Genomic DNA, 19,197 nt, shown 5'->3' on the forward strand with positions numbered 1-19,197 from the left:
ACGCACAGTTTTCCGATCGAAGATCGTTTTCAAGGCGCCGCATATGAATTTCCGCGATTCAATCTCGCACCCATTCTACCCCGCTACAGCGGAGGAGAATCCGTGACAGAGCAGAGACTCAATCAGTATCGGAATCGCACTTCTCCGTCACGCATGTTGCCGGCTGCGCTGTAGTCTCCGCTCGAAACAGCGGGTAAATAGTACTAAAGTTCAAGATATTACCACACATTCTCCACCGCACTCGCAGTAACGGAAGTATGACACGAAACAATTTTTCAAGACTGACTAGGGATTACTCCGTGCCGGGCTTTCTCACATTTTGTGTTCCGTGCCTAAATTTGGTTCAGATATTTGCAATTTATACCCTAGTTGCACGGGCAACCTTAGTTGCACGTACAAAGGGTGTGACTGAGGAGGTATGACTTAAATGGGGTTAGGACTGTCCGAAGGACATTCTAAATCGCAATAACACTGAAGTATAGCAAGGCACAGGGCGCGCCATTTTTAGCTGTTGCATTCTTACAATTGTGCACTGAGGGAGCCTCGGAATGGCACCTGGTAGAGTGCCTTCATACACACGCGCGCTTTTGCTTGAGTGGTGACATCTCAGCCATTTTTCCGCCCAATCGTTTTTTTTATGCATTTTGAAGTGCGCGCAATTCGGTGTCACTCAGCTCGAGCGCGTAGCTTTGGCTGATGCATAGACGCCATCTTACCGCCCAAGTCACGCACCGAGTGCGCGAGAGCGTAACGCGCTGGCACATTCCGGACAACAATGGATGTCTTCACCCTGAGACAGACAGACATCTAGGCACCCTAGCACCTGGTGCTTGTAGAGTCTAGAGCTTGTAGATTGAAACATCGTTAGCAACACGATGTTTCAATGTATGGTACAAGCTACATTACCCTTCCTTCACATAAAAACAATTGCGACTTTAAAGAAGCGGATTGCAAGTTGTTTCAGCGTAGAATTAGCTGCCACTTTCGGTTTGTCGGATGGTGAGCATACTAAATGAAACGCCCATTTCCTTCGTCTCAAAGGCCGAACATTAGATCGTAATCGTAATCGTAATCTTTATTGGCTCAGGAGAGCCGTGGCACCGCGGAAAGGCGACAGCCCGTACCATGGAGGCCCGCGGTGCCACGTCTAGTGATGATGATTATGAGATGATATATACGAGGGGGAACGACGCGGTCTTCTCAACATCGCAAGCACCGTTGCTTGAAGGTTCGGGGTTTGCCAAGACACTTCTACCAGCTGTAAGAAGTGCCTGGGCAAAGATATTTGAAAGGGATATCTAAAGCTTGTAAGCAGTTGTTCTTCTTTTTTTTTCTTTTTTTTTTCCTATCTTATTTTATAATGAAACGAAACGGCACATACTAAAGTCCGAGAATGTTTTAGTATGTTTTTAATACCCCAGGTTAACTCCTCTGTCTTCTTTTCTGCCCGTCTTCTTTTTCTTGACCTTAAAGGGACCCTCCGGAGCGTTCTGCGATGGTCTATTTATGGCGGTAACTCAAACTATGGGCCCTAAGGATACTAAAAATTATAAAATTACGGCCATGCGCGGCGGATTTTCCTATTAAAATTGCTATCAAAATCCCCGGCACGCCCCCCTTTCTGCGATGACCCCGGAAAACGGGAGGGGCATCTCTTTACGCGTCAGCCAATACCAAGCGAAGGATTCCGGCGACTTAGTGCGTCGCCAACACGGCCGACCGCCGACCCGCGGAGGAATTTCTCGAACACGCGCGGACTGTCGTCAAGGAGCCCGGATTTTGTGCTCGGCAGTCGTAGTTCGTCGCACCGCACCGTCGTGCAATGGACCTTTCGGACCTGACGTCCCTGCAGCTTGAAATCCTGAAACGGACAGCGGACATGGGAGCCATTTCGTATGAGTCGACCCCGATGCGCGTGTCCCGCAAACGCACGCCTGCACAGTGCACACGCCCCGGGAAGCAGACGAGCCGAGGCGCCGACGCATCACCCCATAGCAACAAGCCTGCGAGGAGAAAATATATGTAACGATTCGTAAACGCGTCAAGATTAAAACTGGTGTTTTTATTCTATCCACCTCTTCATCCTCCTCTTCTTGATATATCCTGGCCTATCGTCGTCTTCCTTCTTGTCTCCCTCTTGGAACACTACACACGCTGGGGCCTTTGTCCTCAACCCGCCTGGGGTGATATGGAATTATATTCTTAATAGATGCCATTTCGGTGGTGTTGTTGGGTCCCATGTAGTACAGCGTCTTGAGGATGCCTTGTTGACTGCACGTCTTGGTAACCATGTGAGGACCAGAAAAGGCAGCCTTGGATCCTTGTAGGACTTTTCGCACTAAAATCATGTCGCCGGGTTGAATCTCTGGGACTGCACTTAGGTGCCGTGTGTCGTAATTTCTCTTCATTGACGATCGATATTTTTTCTGCTGCTGTGGGGGTCGTTTCTGTTCTTGTAGCGTGATTTTGTCGGTGAGGCCCAGGAGATGATCGGCAGGTAGCCATGGGCTCTCTCCGCGCGCTGCGAAATGCGGACTACATCCCAATCCAGCGGTGTGGGAACGATTGCGGTGTGCAATGGCTGCCTCAAGTGCGCATTTCCATCCACCTGTGAGGTCGGGGTACATTTTTATGAATTGTTTGATGTCGCGTATCGCCCGTTCAGCTAACGCGTTGCCTTCCGGGTGATAAGGAGCTGGAAATCGAAGTGTGATTCCTTTTTCCTGTGCCCATCTTTGGAACTTCTTGCTGCGGAAGGCCGGTCCATTGTCTGAAACAATGACTTTCGTGTTCTCGAAGACCTCTCGTTCCATCAATGAAATGACAGAGTTAGTGTCTTCTCTGCCAGCTCTTGCAGCTACGATGCGCGTGCATTCATCGATGGCAATTAGAAAAGCTTGCGTTTTCTTCACTCCTTCTCCTTTTTTTTTGATTTCTGCAAAATCGAGATGAATAGTCTCGAAGGGAACATCAGAGTATTGAGTGGTCACCATTTCGTCTCCCCGATGTCGGTATTTGGCCTTATGAATTTGGCACACGTGGCACGTACGCGCATAGTTGGCGATATCATGTTTCATGTTCTTCCATGTGAATCTCCTTGTCAGCTTCCAGTAAGTCCTCCAAAATCCGTCATGTCCTCCTGATTCAGGACTGTCGTGATAGAGTTGTAACACCCTGGGAATCTTGGACTGTGGCACATGGAATTTCCCATCTTGTAATTCCAAGTGCTGGGTACCTTCCCAAATTCGGGCATGGTTTATGCTCCCGTTGAGTGTATCTCTTGGAATAAGAAGTATGGAGAGGGTGTCAGCGTCAGGAAGCTTCTCCCCGGGTCGGTGAGCAACTTCAAATGAAAATTGTTGTATTTCAGTCACCCATCTGGCCATTCGTCCCTTCGGTTGGGTTAAGTTCAAGAGGTAAGTAAGAGCTTGCTTGTCTGTGAAAAGCTTAAACTGACGGCCTTCGAGGTAACTTCGAAAATACCTCAAAGCCATCACCACAGCTAAGGCTTCTTTTTCTGTCGTGGCGTAGTTTTCTTGGCTTCTCGAGAATGTGTAGGAGTAGTAGCCAACGACTTTCAACTGACGGTTAGGAGGCTCTGTTGCGTGTCTCTGATAAAGGACAGCTCCTGTGCCGTAGCCTGATGCGTCAGTGCAGAGTTCGAATGGCATTTGGAAGTCAGGCAGTACCAATACCGGGTCAGAAGAGATGACCTTGACAAGGTAGTCGTACACACTCTCGCACTCTTCAGTCCAGACAAACGGGGTGTCTTTCTGAGTCAAAGCGGTCAAGCACTTTGTTTTCGTAGCATAATATTTTATGAATGCCCGAAAATGTCCGGCCAGGCCTAGAAAAACACGTAATGAGTGTAGGTCATAGGGCTTGGTCAGCTTTGATATTCTTTGCACTGATTCTTCTTTCGTGCTTTTCGTTTTTCCGTCAAAAACTCGTCCCAGGAAAACTACTGTTCTTTGGAAGAATTCGCTTTCTTGGTGTTGATTTTCAACCTGGCAGTACTCAGTGCTTCGAGCACCTGAGACAAATGGTCCATGTGTTCTCCTTTTGTTCGGAAATAGATGATAACGTCGTCGACATAAGCGTTGCAGAAATTACCCAAAAAGTTCTTGAGTATTTCATTTATCATCTTCTGAAACCAGGATCCAGAGTTCTTCCACCCAAATGGTAGTCGGTTATATTCGTACACGTCGAATGGTGTTACAAAGGCAGTAAAGCGCTTGGTGTCTTCTTGTAGAGGAACCTGCCAATACCCTTTGCATAGATCGATCCTGGAGAACCATGAGCACCCTCCTGTCTCGCTGATGATGTCATCGACGCGTGGCATAGGGAAAGGGAAAATATCGGTCTGGGAATTGATTTGGCGAAAATCAGTGCAGAGACGAAACGTGCCATCTTCCTTCGGTACTATGGTGATTGGGGATGCGAACGTGGACGTCGAAGGTCTGATGATCCCGGCATCTAGCATTCCCTGCAGCTCCCGCTTAAGTCATAATTTCATTTCGTGGGACATGCTGTAGGGTTTTTCTCGCACTACAGAAGTGTCGCGTAGTTTGAATGGAACCTCGATAACCGAGGTTGCTGGTCGATATGATTCCACACATATCAACTCTGGGAATGATGTTGGTACGTCCTGAGACCTCTTCACAGTTCTGAGCATTTGAACTGGAGTAGCAGGTGGGCTATGCGCATCGTGGTCCAGCGTTACTTCGTCCTTCCAGGATATGTTCATTTGGAAGCGCTTCATATCGGGTCGTGATAATATGAACACGAACTCGACATCTTCTGCGACGAGTGCCTCGACCTGGATTTTCTTTCCCTTAAACTCGACTTCCAACGTCGTCCAGTTTTGCATCAGCTTAACATTGTCATCATAGCTGTGAACCTCGATGGGTTGCCCACTTCGTATGTTTTCTGGGTCCACGATATTCTTGTTGACAAGACTGATGGATGCTCCAGTGTCAACTCAGGCATCCACGTGTCTCCCACTGACGATAACAGGGGCATAAAGGATGTTGTATTCAACCAAGTAGACAGTCGCTTCCTTCGTCCTCGGGAGGGACTGTGCTCCCTCTGTTATTAGTTTTTCGGCTGGTCGGTAGCACCGGTGTTCACGATGCAGTGGCATGTATCGTGGCACGCGCATTGAGGCCCTTCCACGATGTGGTGGCAAGCGCGTGCATTCGCATGTGTTTCGTGGCTGCCTGAATTGGGTCTTACGTTCATCCAAGGCTTGTTACTTGCCTGGTTTACTGGAAGCTTTTGGCCGCTGTGGGTGTCGACGATTGCGCTTCTGGGGTTCGTTATTGGTCGTTGTTGTCCGTAGGGAATAGAGTGGTCCACGAACACACCCTTCAGTGAATACAGGAGGTCCTCGATGGTCTTTGGAGAGTGCGCTTGTACTTGTCTTTCTGCATCTCTGCTCATCCCGTGGATGACGAGTGGGACGATCGATGTTTCGGGTAAATTAGGATCGGCGAGCTGTAGAAGTCTCCGCTTCTCATAAAAGTAATCTAGTAGGCTGCCTCTTCTATGTTTGTAAAATATTGCCTCATCCCATCGTTCAACCGCATTTTTGTCAAAAGATGTCGTGAAGCTCTCCTTCCACATATCCCACGAATCGTTGGTGTGTTCAGCCACACGAAGTTCGTACCATTTTTTCGCATTCCCGGCGAGAAAGAGTCTTAAATTCTTGATTCGCTCGCTGTTTTCTGTCCAGCGGTTTTTCTCACAGGCATATTCGTAGAAGTCCAGCCACGTAGAAGCAGCTGAAGATTCACCGTCGAACATATCTGGCTTTACGGTCTCTTCACGCCTACGTTCTTGCACTCTCATAGTTTCTAACATGGTGGTCATGAACTGCCTCTGCTGTTCCATTTGAGATACTTGCATCTGTAGCCGCTGAGCAACAACCGATGCCATGTCTCCACCAGCCGAAATCACTTGACCAGAAGTAGTGGTCGGCTTCTGAAACCACTCCTGGAATTCGTGCACTCTGATGTTTAGTTTCACCGTCCGTTTTAGAAGAAGCTCTTTCGGCGACAATTTCGCTTTCCCGGCGATAAAGGAGATAAGTTCTATGTTGTTAGCTTCCCGGGCCATTGGAACTGTTTCCTCACCGTCCAGTTGATAGCTCTCCAGTATTGGCTGTCCTTGTTCGCCAACCGTCATAATTAAGTAAATCCACATCTTTCAAGTAATCCTGTCGACTGCGCCAAGTGTAACGATTCGTAAACGCGTCAAGATTAGAACTGGTGTTTTTATTCTATCCACCTCTTCATCCTCCTCTTCTTGATATATCCTGACCTATCGTCGTCTTCCTTCTTGTCTCCCTCTTGGAACACTACAATATACTTCGCTGGTTTTAGAACGATAATTGTAAACTATGTTTCCCGAACCACAATCAGTTTACGTTTTTGTCAAACTCTAATTTACAACAAGTTTAAACAGTGTTGCAATATTAACGTTCGCATTCACCGCGAGATGCAGCATTTTCATTGGTCAAGTTTTAGCGATGGGCAGGGAATCGGGGACTGTCTTCCAAGAGAAAATAGTCCTGATATATTTCTACGGCCACCTGCTTAATAAACGGGTTTGTAATCTAAAACTGTGTGTACATATTAACTTGCACCAACTATACGCAATATAACAACATAAACACACGATCTCAGAAATCTCCGGAGGGCTCCTTTGATCAGCTCGCTCCACTTGTCACTCATTCTTGTGTTCATTTATGCGACGAAAAACCCAAGCGACGGTCGCAAACGGGTGAGAATCTTTTATTATATATTTATTTATTTATTTATTTATTTATTTATTTATTTATTTATTTATTTATTTATTGATTGATTTATTGATTTATCGATACTACTAATCCTCATTGGAAGATTTTTGTAGGGTGGTACAAAAACACAGATGCATAACCATAGTGCAGAAAAAACCGCTATACAGAGGATAAAAAGTATATGAAACAAACGGAGTGGATGAGACATGGTATGTTCACATCATGAGCGCTTAGACATCATCCATGAACTGTTTCTTCATGGCTGCCACGACCATCCGAGGACCACCCGACGTTCACTTGTGAGAAATGGCTTATAAGGCGTGACAATTTTTATCACGCGTTTTAACATTGAACTTAAGTCCAAAAACTGAGACAACGTGGGCTGAACAAGTAATGCTTTATAAGATTCAAAGAAAACAAGCAACTATTTCACATCATATTGAGCAGAAAACATGAGCACACGTAATCAGGCAAGGAAAAAGTTGTAATAGTTTACAGCACGGCATTGAAATAACGGTTACAATGTGCAGCGCATACATGGTTACAATATGCAGCGCATTATCCTCTTGAGGGTAAACAATATGGAACCTACACGCTCATAACAATAGATTTAACCGACAGCTGCTTTCTTACAACAGGTAAGTCTCGCCTGAGCTGGGTATTCGAAGACCCATGGCTTCACAGGGGGCGTATCTGGTTCACACAGACATACAGGGTGTTTTTGTTTTATTCTTTACAGAACTTTACATATTTTACAAAAAAAAAAAAAAAAGATGTGGCAGATATGTGGATGCCGTCTTTCGTTATGTCTGTAGGGCTCGGTGGACAATAAACGTGTGAATAACCGTTGCAATGTTTAATAATTAACCAAAATCAGTTAGTTAACTTGTTTATTAACGGCCTAATTGGCCAGGGTGCAATTGCAGTTTTAAAAGGAGTCATTATTAAAGGAAAACATAATTTCGACAATTCGCGAAAAGGCAACGAGGTTCGCAAAATGTGTCGTAAAAGTTTGCCTTTCTTCGCTTGATTCAGAAACCGCGTTATGAAAATAATACGTAGAATAGTGACTTAGTCATCTTGATGTGTGGCGCCGGCGAGTTTACCGAAGACACGCTGTCGAGTTAGTGACGAGGGGATAGAAACAACAGTGTCATTCTTCTACGCATCAATATCAGCAGAACCTCATTCGCTCTTTCAGCGCGCGGTTTTTTAATTAAGCGAAGAAAGGCAAAATTTTAGCGATGAATATCTCAGTACAGAACGAGCGGGTTGGTAGAGATAATTAAGCTTGAGGAAGAAAGCGAGAAGGGACGGACAAACACAACGAAAACAAGCGCCTTGTTGCCTTCGCTCAAAGCTGTTTTTCTTTTTTTGCGAACTGCTTAAATTGTGTTGGCCTTTAATAATGGCTGCCTTTAAAGCTGCAATTGCAACATGACTCATTAAACCGTTCATTAACCCTTTGCCTACCGCAAGCATTAAAAAAAAAAGATTGGAAAATGCCGACTTTTTTTTATGTGCCCTCTACTCTGTTTCACCTTGTGTTGTACCGCAGGAAACAGTACAAGCCCGAGCTCCTTGCTCTGGGGCAGACCTCGGCGGCACAACCTCACGCGCATTAAGGGCAGCTGGCATCGCTATGAGCTCGCGCTTCTAACCTTCGCTGCGGTACAACATAAGGTGAAACAGAGTGTATAAAATCGTGGTTCCGACACGTGCACCGCTCAAAGAAAAAAAAAAGAAAGGTGGGCTGCGCGATTTTTTCCGGATACCTCGACTACAGCGCCGCCACGAACGTCAATACACGCGCCGTCACGAGCTCCTGTTGCCGAGCCGCTCCGCTCCCAACACTAGCCAAGTATTCTAGTACACTGTAGCATTGAGCTACAGTGTACTAGAATACCTGGGTAGTGTTGGGGACCGGAGCGGCTCGGCAACGGGAGCTCGTGAGGGCGCGTGTATTGACAGTTCGAGGAGGCGCTGTAGTCAAGTTATCCGGAAAAAATCAGGCAACCCGCCTTTTTTTCTTTTTTACTTTCAGCGGTGCACGTGTCGGTACCCCGATCTTATACACTCCGTTTCACCTTATGTTGTACCGCAGCGAAGGCTAGAAGCGCGGGCTCATAGCGTTAGCAGCAGCCCTTGGTGCACGAAAACTTGTGCCGCCCAGGTGTGCCCCAGAGCAAGAAGCTCGCGCTTGTAGCCTTTTCTGCGGCACAACACAATTTTTGCGGTAGGCAAATGGTTAATGAACGGTTTAATGGGCCATGTTGCAATTGCTGTTTTGAAGGGAGCCATTATTAAAGGCCAACCCAATTTAGAAAGTTCGCGAACAAACAACGAGCTTTGAGCGAAAGCAACAAGGCGCTCATTTTTGTTTAGTTTGTCCGTCCCTTCTCGTTTTCTTCCTCAAGCTTCATTATCTCTACCAACCCGCTCGTTCTGTCCTGAGGTATTCATCGCTGAAATTCGGCCCTTAACCGTGTGCTGAAAGCGCGAATGACGTTGTGCTAATATTGATGCGTAGAAGAATGACACAATTGTTTCTGTCCCCTCGTCACTAACTCGACAGCGTGTCTTCGGTGAACTCGCCGGCGCCACATATCAAGATGACTAAGTCACTATTCTACGTATTATTTTCATAACTCAGTTTCTGAATCAAGCGAAGAAAGGCAAACTTTTACGATAAATTTCGCGAACCTCGTTGGCTTTTCGCGAATTGTCGAAATTGTGTTTGCCTTTAATAATAACTGCTTTTAAAACTGCAATTGCACCATGGCTATTTAAGCCCTTAATAAACAAGATAACTAACAGATTTTGGTTAATTATTAAACATTGCAACGGTTATTCACCCAATTATTGTCCACCGAGCCCTACATATATAACGAAAGCCGGCATCCACATATCTGCCACATCTTTCTTTTTGTAAAATATGTAAAGTTCTGTAAAGAATAAAACAAAAACACCTTGTATGTCTGCGTGAACCCGATACGCCCCCTGTAGAACCATGGGTCTTTCTCTTCGAAAGCCCAGCTCAGGCGAGACTTACCTGGTTGTCAGAAAGCAGCTGTCGATTAAATATATTGTTATGAGCGTATCGGTTTCAGATGGTTTACCCTCAAGAGGATAATGCACTGCATTTATTTATTTATTCGAATACCTACATCGCCCAAATCTGGGCATTATCGTAGGGGGGTAAGGCAATAAAACAATGGCAAACGATACATATAGAGATACACAATAACTATTGTTATGCAGAAATAGTGGATGTCGTATCCACTATTTCTGCATCACAATAGTTATTGTGTATCTCTATATGTATCGTTTGCCATTGTTTCATATTGCCTTACCCCCCTACGATAATGCCCAGATTTGGGCATTACTGTAGGGGGGTTGCATTTCTCTCCTAAGATGTCATATCTTCGGAGAAAAATGCAACATACAACACTTTGTACAACATATGAAAACAAAGTGTAGTTATTTTTCCAACAGCAAGTTTTTTAGGGCGGTCGGTAGGAAAGGAGGAAGGAGCCGCAGAGATGGCCTCAGTTGGTAAATTGTTCCATTCGTGTATTGTTCGTGGAAAACACGAGTGCTTAAAAATGTTAATTCTGCATCTATATTCTCGTACTTTTAAGTGATGACTTGTACGTGGCGACGAAAACTGGGCTCCTTAATATAAAGTTCTTTCTCGATGCCGGTCCTACCGTTTAGTATGTTGAAAAATAAAGTGAGCCTAAGGTACCTTCGTCTGTCTTCCAACAGAGGCTATCCCAGGTTGCGGCGTAATTCAGATGATCTTATACAGAAATCATAATTGCCGGTGACAAACTGAGCTGCCCGTTTCTGAATACGTTCGAATTGCTCAATGGTGCGACGGGTATGGAAATCCCCATGCGGCACATGCATATTCCAAAATGGGACGACATTCGATATGTACAATATTTTTTTAAGGTTAGTAGGTGCCTGACTAAAATTGCGTCTCAGAAAGTTTAATGTGCGGCTGGCCTTAGATGACAAATAATCAACATAAGCATTCCATGACAAGTTACTAGAAAATAAAACTCCCAGATACTTATATTCAGGTACAACCGTTAAACATGTGACACCAAGGAAATATTCTGTGGCCAGAGTTTGTCGTTTGTTAGGAAATCTGGCTACGTTACATTTGTTTAAATTCAAAGCCATGTTCCATGTTTGACACCATGACATCACAGAATCGAGATCGTCTTGCAGTATCTGGGAGTCATCCTCACACGTGATATCACGGTATATACAACAATCATCAGCATACAGTCGGACGTGGCTAGAAAGATGACCAGCAAGATCATTTATGAACACTAGAAAAGAAGGAGGCCGAACGCCGATCCTTGCGGAACACCTGATAAAACACTAACATTTGACGAGCTCACACCGTCTAGAACTACGCATTGCGTCCTACCAACAAGATAAGCCTCAAGCCAGGTTAAAAGTGAATCCGAAATGTTTACAGCTGCCAGCTTTTGCAATAACAAAGTATGAGATACCGAGTCAAAGGCCTTCCGAAAGTCCAAAAAGACACAATCGACTTGGAAACCATTGTTAATTGAAAAAGAGAGGTCATGTCTGAATTCTACTAATTACGTATCGCAAGAAAATCCCGCTCTAAAACCATGCTGCATAGGAGAAAATAATGCATTATTTTGTATATGATTGATTAAATTTGAGTAAATGATGTGCTCCAGCATTTTACAAGAAACACTTGCTAAAGAAATAGGCCTATTGTTGCATGTGCTGGTTTTATCTCCACTTTTATGTACTGGAACCACGTTGGCGCTTTTCCAGTCAAGAGGAAGTTCGCTCTGTTCAAAAGACTTTTTAAACAATCGGGTTAGATAAGGGGAAATAGAAGCAGCACAGTTTTTGGAAATAAAGTTAGAAATACAATCTGGGCCTGGGGCACTGCTTACTTTGATCCTTTGCAATAAGGACACAATGCCACTTTCCGAGAAGTCGATGTTATCCATTTGTGTAACGACGTTTGATGTCGGTATTCTATCTACTGGGTGGGCCGGCTGAGTGAAAACTGATTGAAAATAAAGATTAAAGGTTTCAGCTTTGCTCTTTAGGTTCGTTTCGTAATTGACCCCATCTATGACATCGGGGATAGTAATATTAGGAGTTTTCTTGTTTTTGACGTATTTCCAGACCTACCTCTTTAGGATTTCTTCTCAGTTTGGCGGGTAGAGTGTCTAGATATTTATTTTTCGCCTTGCGCATTTCTTTTCAAAGCTGAATGCTGGGCTAGTTGGTATTGCTCTTGGGTTGCCATAGGCATGGTAGCGCTTTTTTGGACGAGGACAAAAGAAAGAAAGTCAAGACAGACACGAGCGCTGAAAAGAAAGAAAGACAAGACAGACAAGAAATGCTCTTAGGTTGCCTTTGGCAACCAAAGAGCATTTCTTTTGTTATGATTTTGCCTAACTCCTTCATTTTGGAATATAATCTTGGTTCATGTGAACGATAATACCCACTGAACAAACGATTCTTTTGGTTTATCAAAGTTTGAATTTCCCTATTCATCCACGGCCTATCGTTCCTTCTTTTTCCTGTTATGATGCGTGATGGAATCTATGTCTGTGTCAACGACAAAATTTTTGTTTTAAATAAATTCCAGGCAGAATTCATATCCAAGTTTGAGCTATGCGATTGGAATTTAGGAAAAAACGAATCCACTTCACGGGATAGCGTTACGTAGTCGCCTCTTTTATAAAAAAAACACCTTGCGTGGTTGTAGACTGCGCATTACAGGTCATTCTTGTAACGACAACATCATGATCGCTTATTCCCGGTATCACATTGACGGAGGAAACAAGATTGCGGTCATTGAAAAAAAACAAATCTAACAGATCAGTGCTGTTAGTACCCAGTCTTGTTGGAGTTTGAACTAACTGAGATAAGGAGTGAGCAATGACCATTTCACGGAAAGCAGAATAAATGACAGATGTTGTCTGAATGATTGGCTGGAAAGAGACCCAGTTTATATGTGGGTGGTTAAAGTCACCGGAGAGGGAGAGAGAGATGAATCGTTTTATTAAAACAATCGGAAATCCGGCTGGAGTTAGTCTTGCCACTAGGCCGACATTCTCCCACGCGCGAAAGGAAAAATATAAAATTAAATTAATGAGAAGATAAAAAGAAAGAGGATAGATATGAGAAGATTAGAGGAGGTATTAAAGTTAGTGGTCAGAAATTTCCACTGTTTTCTTTGTCACGTCTGTAGTGTATGAGCCCTTTACAGTTGAGTGTGTAAACCAGTGGCTCGGAGGAAATTCAAAAATAATCTCTGAAGTAATTTCGTCGTACCATGAGTACCAGAAGGAAATATAAGTTGTGCTGTGTCCTGTATCACAAATTTGTGCTTTCTCAACTCAGCCGAGAATGTTTTTCTTTCCTCTTCAAACTTTTGACAATCGTCCAGCATGTGATTGAGGTCTTCGGTCACTCCACATTTGCTGCAGGTATCGGTGTCTCGCTTTTTCCAGCGGTGCAGCAGTTGGCCTGTAAGTGCACTCCCTGTACGTACCCGGAAAAGCAGAGTGGCGTCTGCGCGGCGGAGATTTCGGGTTAAGCACGGCTGAACCGGAGAGGAGTGGCCTATGGATAACGAGCACATATGGTCGTATATAGTTTTGTAGAAATTTCTAGTATCTTCTGTGGTCTTAATGCTAGCGGGTAAATTATGAGCTGCGGAAGCAAGTTGATCCGCTTTTTTGTTGCCTCGTAGCCCGATGTGTGCCGGTACCCACTGATAGTAAATTTTGAAACCGTTCGCTTCCAGTGTTTTTGTAGTTAATTTAGCTGCCGTTGCTGCTTTCGACATTTCTTGGGGTCTTTGTAGCTGCTGGAGAGCAGCACGAGAGTCTGTTAGTAAAAGCGCATTTTGTGGTGTGAGCTTACTTATCATACTGAGAACTTCTACAATCGCATACATTTCAGCTACTGTTGACGATACCATCTTATCGAGTCGTCCACTCCATTCAAGTTGTAAACTAGGCGTATAGAAAGCGGAAGTACCGCTTCTTCTGGTGCGATTTACTGACCCGTCTGTGTATACTTGTAGACAGTCAGTGTATGTTATCGAGATATATTCAATTGTTTTTTGCTTGATTACTGTTACATTTTCGCTCATCTTATTGCGTACACCCGGAATGTGGCAGGTGCACTTTGGACAGTAGTTCTTCCAGGGGGGCGATGGTTTAACACTATTTCGATCATGAGAAATGTGAGGTGTCCATCCAAGGTGTTGAAGAGTTTGTCCAGAAATATGAAGACGCGATTGTTGCCTGGTTTTAAGTCGTCGCAACAGGTCTCTTCCTGCAGGCGTGGTACTGAAACGTACGTGCTGAGAAAGAAGACTCTTGGTTGCTAGCAGCGGTAAATTGAAAGCACGAGCTTCTTTGTATACATTTTTATTTTTTGTTGACCTTGGAACTCCCAGGCAAGTGCGCAGGCCCTGTCTATGTATGCACTCGAGCATTTGGGAATCTGTTGATGACAGCTTAATGAATGGCAAAGAATATAATATACGGTTTACAATAAGGGCTGAATGCAGACGCATCATGGATCTTGGTGAGTTTCCCCACGGCTGTCCTGCCACTCTACGAATTGCGTTTCTTGCTGTCAGTGTAGATTTCTTTACGAGCATAGCTTGTGCATGCCAGTTAAGCCTAGAGTTCAAAGTGATTCCTAAGAATCTGTGTCGTCGTTGGCGACGTATCGGTGTATTGTAAAGTGTGAGGTCAATTTTGGTACTACGTCGGTTTTTTCCCAGGAACAGAATGAAAGCAGTTTTTTCAAGTGAAAATTGTAGGCCAGAATCATTGAGATAATTGCTTGCTGCGGTGATGGTTGCTTGAGCGGCGTTTCGAAGGCCATGGTGCCTGTACCCTGAAACCCAGACGCATATATCATCCGCATACACTGACATATTAATGGGAAGAGTGTACTTAGGAAGGCATGCTGGTAATCTTGCCAAAACAATGTTGAACAAAATGGGCGATAATACGCTTCCTTGTGGTAAGCCTCTAGTACATCTGCGAGTAGTGCTGAGAGACGGACCAAGCCGAACCCTGAGAGTTCTGTTGGTGAAAACGCTTTTCAGAAACGTTTGGAACTTCCCTGTTATGCCGATGGCTGTCAATTTTTCGAGAACTACCGCTGGTTCAACATTATCGTATGCTTTCGAGATATCGAAAAATACCGCCAAAGTCGATTTTTTGTTAGATTGGTTGTGTTCGATCGAACTAATTAGGTCTAAGATACTGCCCGCGTCTGAATCCTGTCATTTCGTGCGGCAAAAGATTTTTAGTTTCAAGCCACCATGTGAGTCGAGCATGTATCATCCTTTCCATGAGCTTCATCACACAGGAGGTGAGAGAAATGGGGCGGTAGGATGATGGTGCGTCGTGTGGTTTTCCTGGTTTGTGTATGGGTACAACCCAAGCTGTTCTCCATTCTTCTGGTATGATACCTGATTCCCATAGAGAATTAAAAAGCTTTAGTAGCTCTTATAGACGCTCAGCTGTTAAATTTTTCAGCATCTGGTTTGTGATTCCGTCTGGTCCGGGGGCACTTTTCCGCTTAGTTGATTTTAACGCGAACGTTAATTCTTCAATGTTGAAGTCCGTGTCCAAGGGAGACGATCTGGTCACAGCTTCATACACCTTGTCGGTCTGGTCTTGGTTCGAAAAAAATTGGTCCGCAAATTTCTCCGCTGCTTCCCTCAGATTTGTTCCGAGGCGAAATGCCATCGAAGCATGTGAAAGGCGTAAATCACGTTTGCCTGTAAAAACATCGAGTATTCTCCAAATCTCAGTTCCAGGTTTTTTGGCATCAGCTGTAGCAGATGTGTCATCCCAATGCTTACGTTTTGTTTTCTTGGCATAGCGGTTCGTAAGTGCATTGATTCTGTTTATCTTAGTTTTGCCAGTGCTGGAGTATTTTCGCTGGATCTGTCGTTGGGCCTGTCTTCGGGCTGCACAAAGATTAAGCAACTTGAGGTCAGGTTCTGGGTAGTGCTCTGGTAGTCGTATCTTTATAGTAGCCTTCTCCGCGCTTGTCAATATAGCTTGTAGTATGGGCTCTGTCGACGTTTCCATGTTTGTTCTAAAAGAGTCCCTGTGAGTGACCTGTCTGGTGCACTGTCGAGTCCCACGAAATCCATGTAGATCTATAAATATTGGATAATGATCACTACTCATTGTGTCAGGGTATCGTTTTCAATCTACACACAGGCTTGGTGAGTGGACAGTGATGTCGATGGCGCTGTAAGTGTCAGGTGGTCGAAAAAACGTTGGACTGCCGTCATTCGCCACAGCAAGATTGCATTCTTCAAAAACTCTTACCAAAGCCCGGCCGCGCGTATCATCTCTGTTTGCTCCCCAGAGGCCATGATGTGCGTTCCAGTCGCCGCACATTAAAATCAGATCATCGCAGCGTTGGCAGATTTCTTTTACACAATCTGCAACTTTGATTCAGCCCTTTCCAGCACGGACATACACTGTTACCACACAAAATCTGATTGTTGAATTTGACATGAGCTGCTATAATCTCCAAATCCTCTGTACATAAATCAGTGGTGTCAATCTGAAGGTGAGGGACGGCCTTTCTTATAAATAGGGCCGCGCTCCCATTTGGAAAACCGGTCATTGTAGGGTTTCGGTAGCAAAAATACCCTGATATACTCGGATCCTTTGGCAGACCCGCCTCACTAAATGCAAGTATCGGAATTCGCGTACATTTTAAAAACAATGAAAGTTCCGCATGGCGAAGGTGAAGACTAGCACGGTTCCATTGCATGAGAAAAGGTAAATGTCGTTGTTTGGCTTTAGCGCTGAGTCGACAATTTGAAGAGTCAGCCATGACACTGTTGCAGGTTTCGTGTCATCTCTACTATCGCTGGTTGTAGAAGCATAGCTCCTTGGAGTATGGTCTTGAAAATACCTGGCGGTAGGATAGCGACGAATTTCGGCAATACAGAAAAAATGAAACTTATTATGTCTCTAATCGCCATGGATCCTCGCTGAGATCTGGTAGTACTCTGAGGGGGTCTGGTATCTTTTACCACTTTGCTATATAAGCGCCTTCCCGTAGCACCTTCACTTGGTACTTGGGCAGCGGGTGCATTTGCTGTTTTTGGGGAAGATGTTACCATGTCGTTGGTCTCTAAAGAAGCTTCCTTCTGCTGTCCAGTGGTTGAGGTTGGGCTTGCTCTCTGTTTTTTCACCTTGTACTTTGGATGTGGGTAGCGTGTGTCCACTTCAACGGTGACCTCATCCTCCTCGTGAGCTATGCTCGAGGACGGCATACCGGGCTCAACAATTTGACCTTCTGTGGTTTTGATAGGATCTGGGCCGGTGACACAAAGCTTCTTCTTGGCAAGCGCCTGGAGTCATGCCTTACAATTAACATAATCGGCTGGATTGTTCCCACCACAGTTGGAACATTTGACAGGTGATTCGCCTTTGCAGTCCTTTGTGGAATGAGTCCCACTACAATGCTTGCATTTCGCATTTTCCTTGCAATATTTAGCCACATGGCCCAACGCTTGGCAATTGAAGCACCTTGGTGGCGCTTCAACATAGTCGATCACTTCATGTCGAGTAAAGCCAAGGCTTACCTTGGTAGGGCGTTCCGTATTTGAGCGAAAAGTGATCACGACTCGATCCGTTGGTTTGGCCGCTTCACCAGGCTTGCCATATCTCTGGTAGAGACGACGAGCTGCAATGACGCCAATGGGTCCAAGAAATTCTTTCAACTGTGAGTTTGAGTACCAGTCAGGAACTCCCTCGATAAGTCCATTGTTTTGCATATATGCCTTGGGGATTGTTGCCGGAACTGCGATTTCTCCTATAGAGTGAATCTTCAAGAGTCGGTTAACTGTTGCCGGCTCCGTTACGTCGACGAAGAGTCCTTCTTTAGCAGTGAAGCGATGGCGAACAAAAGTTGCGCCAGCGGCTGCCTTCAGTTCCTCACTTAGCTTGAGGGGGTTAAGGTGTTGCAAATGGCTGGATTCTTGTGTTGGAGTCAGCAGCACGGGTATACCTGTTGTCCTCTTTCGACGATGTTGGACAAGGGTGAAACCATCGTCGTCATCGTCTGCCTGGGGTTCTTTCCTTGCATCACCGTTTTTGATGTACAGCTTTGCTGGTGTTGCTCTGGTTGCACGAAGTCATCCTGACCGTCGAATCGCCTTTTCCCATGTATATAAGCTCGCTGACCTGTTAAGGTGGCACTGCTTGTGGTGTCCTTTTCAGCGGCCAGCTCTTGGTCATCCATTGGGTCGGCCTCGAGCGAGGTCATATCTGGTGGTCTAGGTACCCAGTTTGACCCAGGAAGGGATCTTCTGGGCGTCGAGTAGTCCGGTTGTATAAACAGAGCCCCGAAAGGTGGAAAACAAAGGATGCAGTCTCCAAACTTGCCAGAAAATCAAGGAGCCGTTGTCAAGAACAACCTCGACATTGACCACTTCTTTTTCTTCTTCCGGCAAGGGGACTGTTGTAGATTATGCCATCTGGTAGCAGGTAACGAAAGGAAAAGGAGGTAGAGGAGCGCAGAAGCACGAGATCATGAACGGCACGAGAGGAACGATAAACCGACACCATCGAAAAGGACGTGCCCGGGATCTCTTCCTTAACACTGGTGCCGAAACCCGGGAAACGAGATGGACCGCAACCGAAGAACCCGCGGCATCGTCCGCTCAGCCGTCACCCGAACGCTAACCCAAATAGACGATCTTCTGCAAGACGAGAACACGACAAAGCTTGACCTCCGACTACAACTGAACTACCTGCTTCAGAAAGAAAGCTACCTAATCCGCCTAGACCGTGACATCCAGACGTCCACCTCAGATGACGATCTTGATGGCGAGCTTGAGGGGGCAGTGGAGTACCGTCTTCACATCAGTCATAGCCTCACGCGCGTCCGACACGCCCTCGACGCTCAAGTTTCTGTGCCACAACGCACGAATATCACCCCCCAACGTCCCTCTCGACAGAGCCCAGTCCGGCGGTCTTCCTCCCACTCTGACCTCAAGGAGCCACAAGACGGTCGCCCTACCGAAGCTGCAGGTACCGAGTTTTGCCGGTAGCCGTCGCGACTGGCAGGGGTTCTGGGATCATTTCAATTGTACGATACACACCAATTCCGAACTCCCGCCAATCGCGAAGTTTAAATACCTTCTCACGTATCTCACAGATGACGCGAAGCGAGCCGTGGAAGCAATCCGACTCTCAGAACAAAATTCTGACCTCGCGGTACAGACCCTAAAAGACCGATTTGGACGACGGGACATTCTAATTGATGACCACATTCATCGGCTTCTGAGCTTGCCTGCGGTCAACAGTTCAACCAAC

The sequence above is a fragment of the Ixodes scapularis genome, unplaced genomic scaffold, assembly GCF_016920785.2.
Source record: "Ixodes scapularis isolate PalLabHiFi unplaced genomic scaffold, ASM1692078v2 PGA_scaffold6__148_contigs__length_123643588, whole genome shotgun sequence".
Classification (NCBI taxonomy): Eukaryota; Metazoa; Arthropoda; class Arachnida; order Ixodida; family Ixodidae; genus Ixodes; species Ixodes scapularis.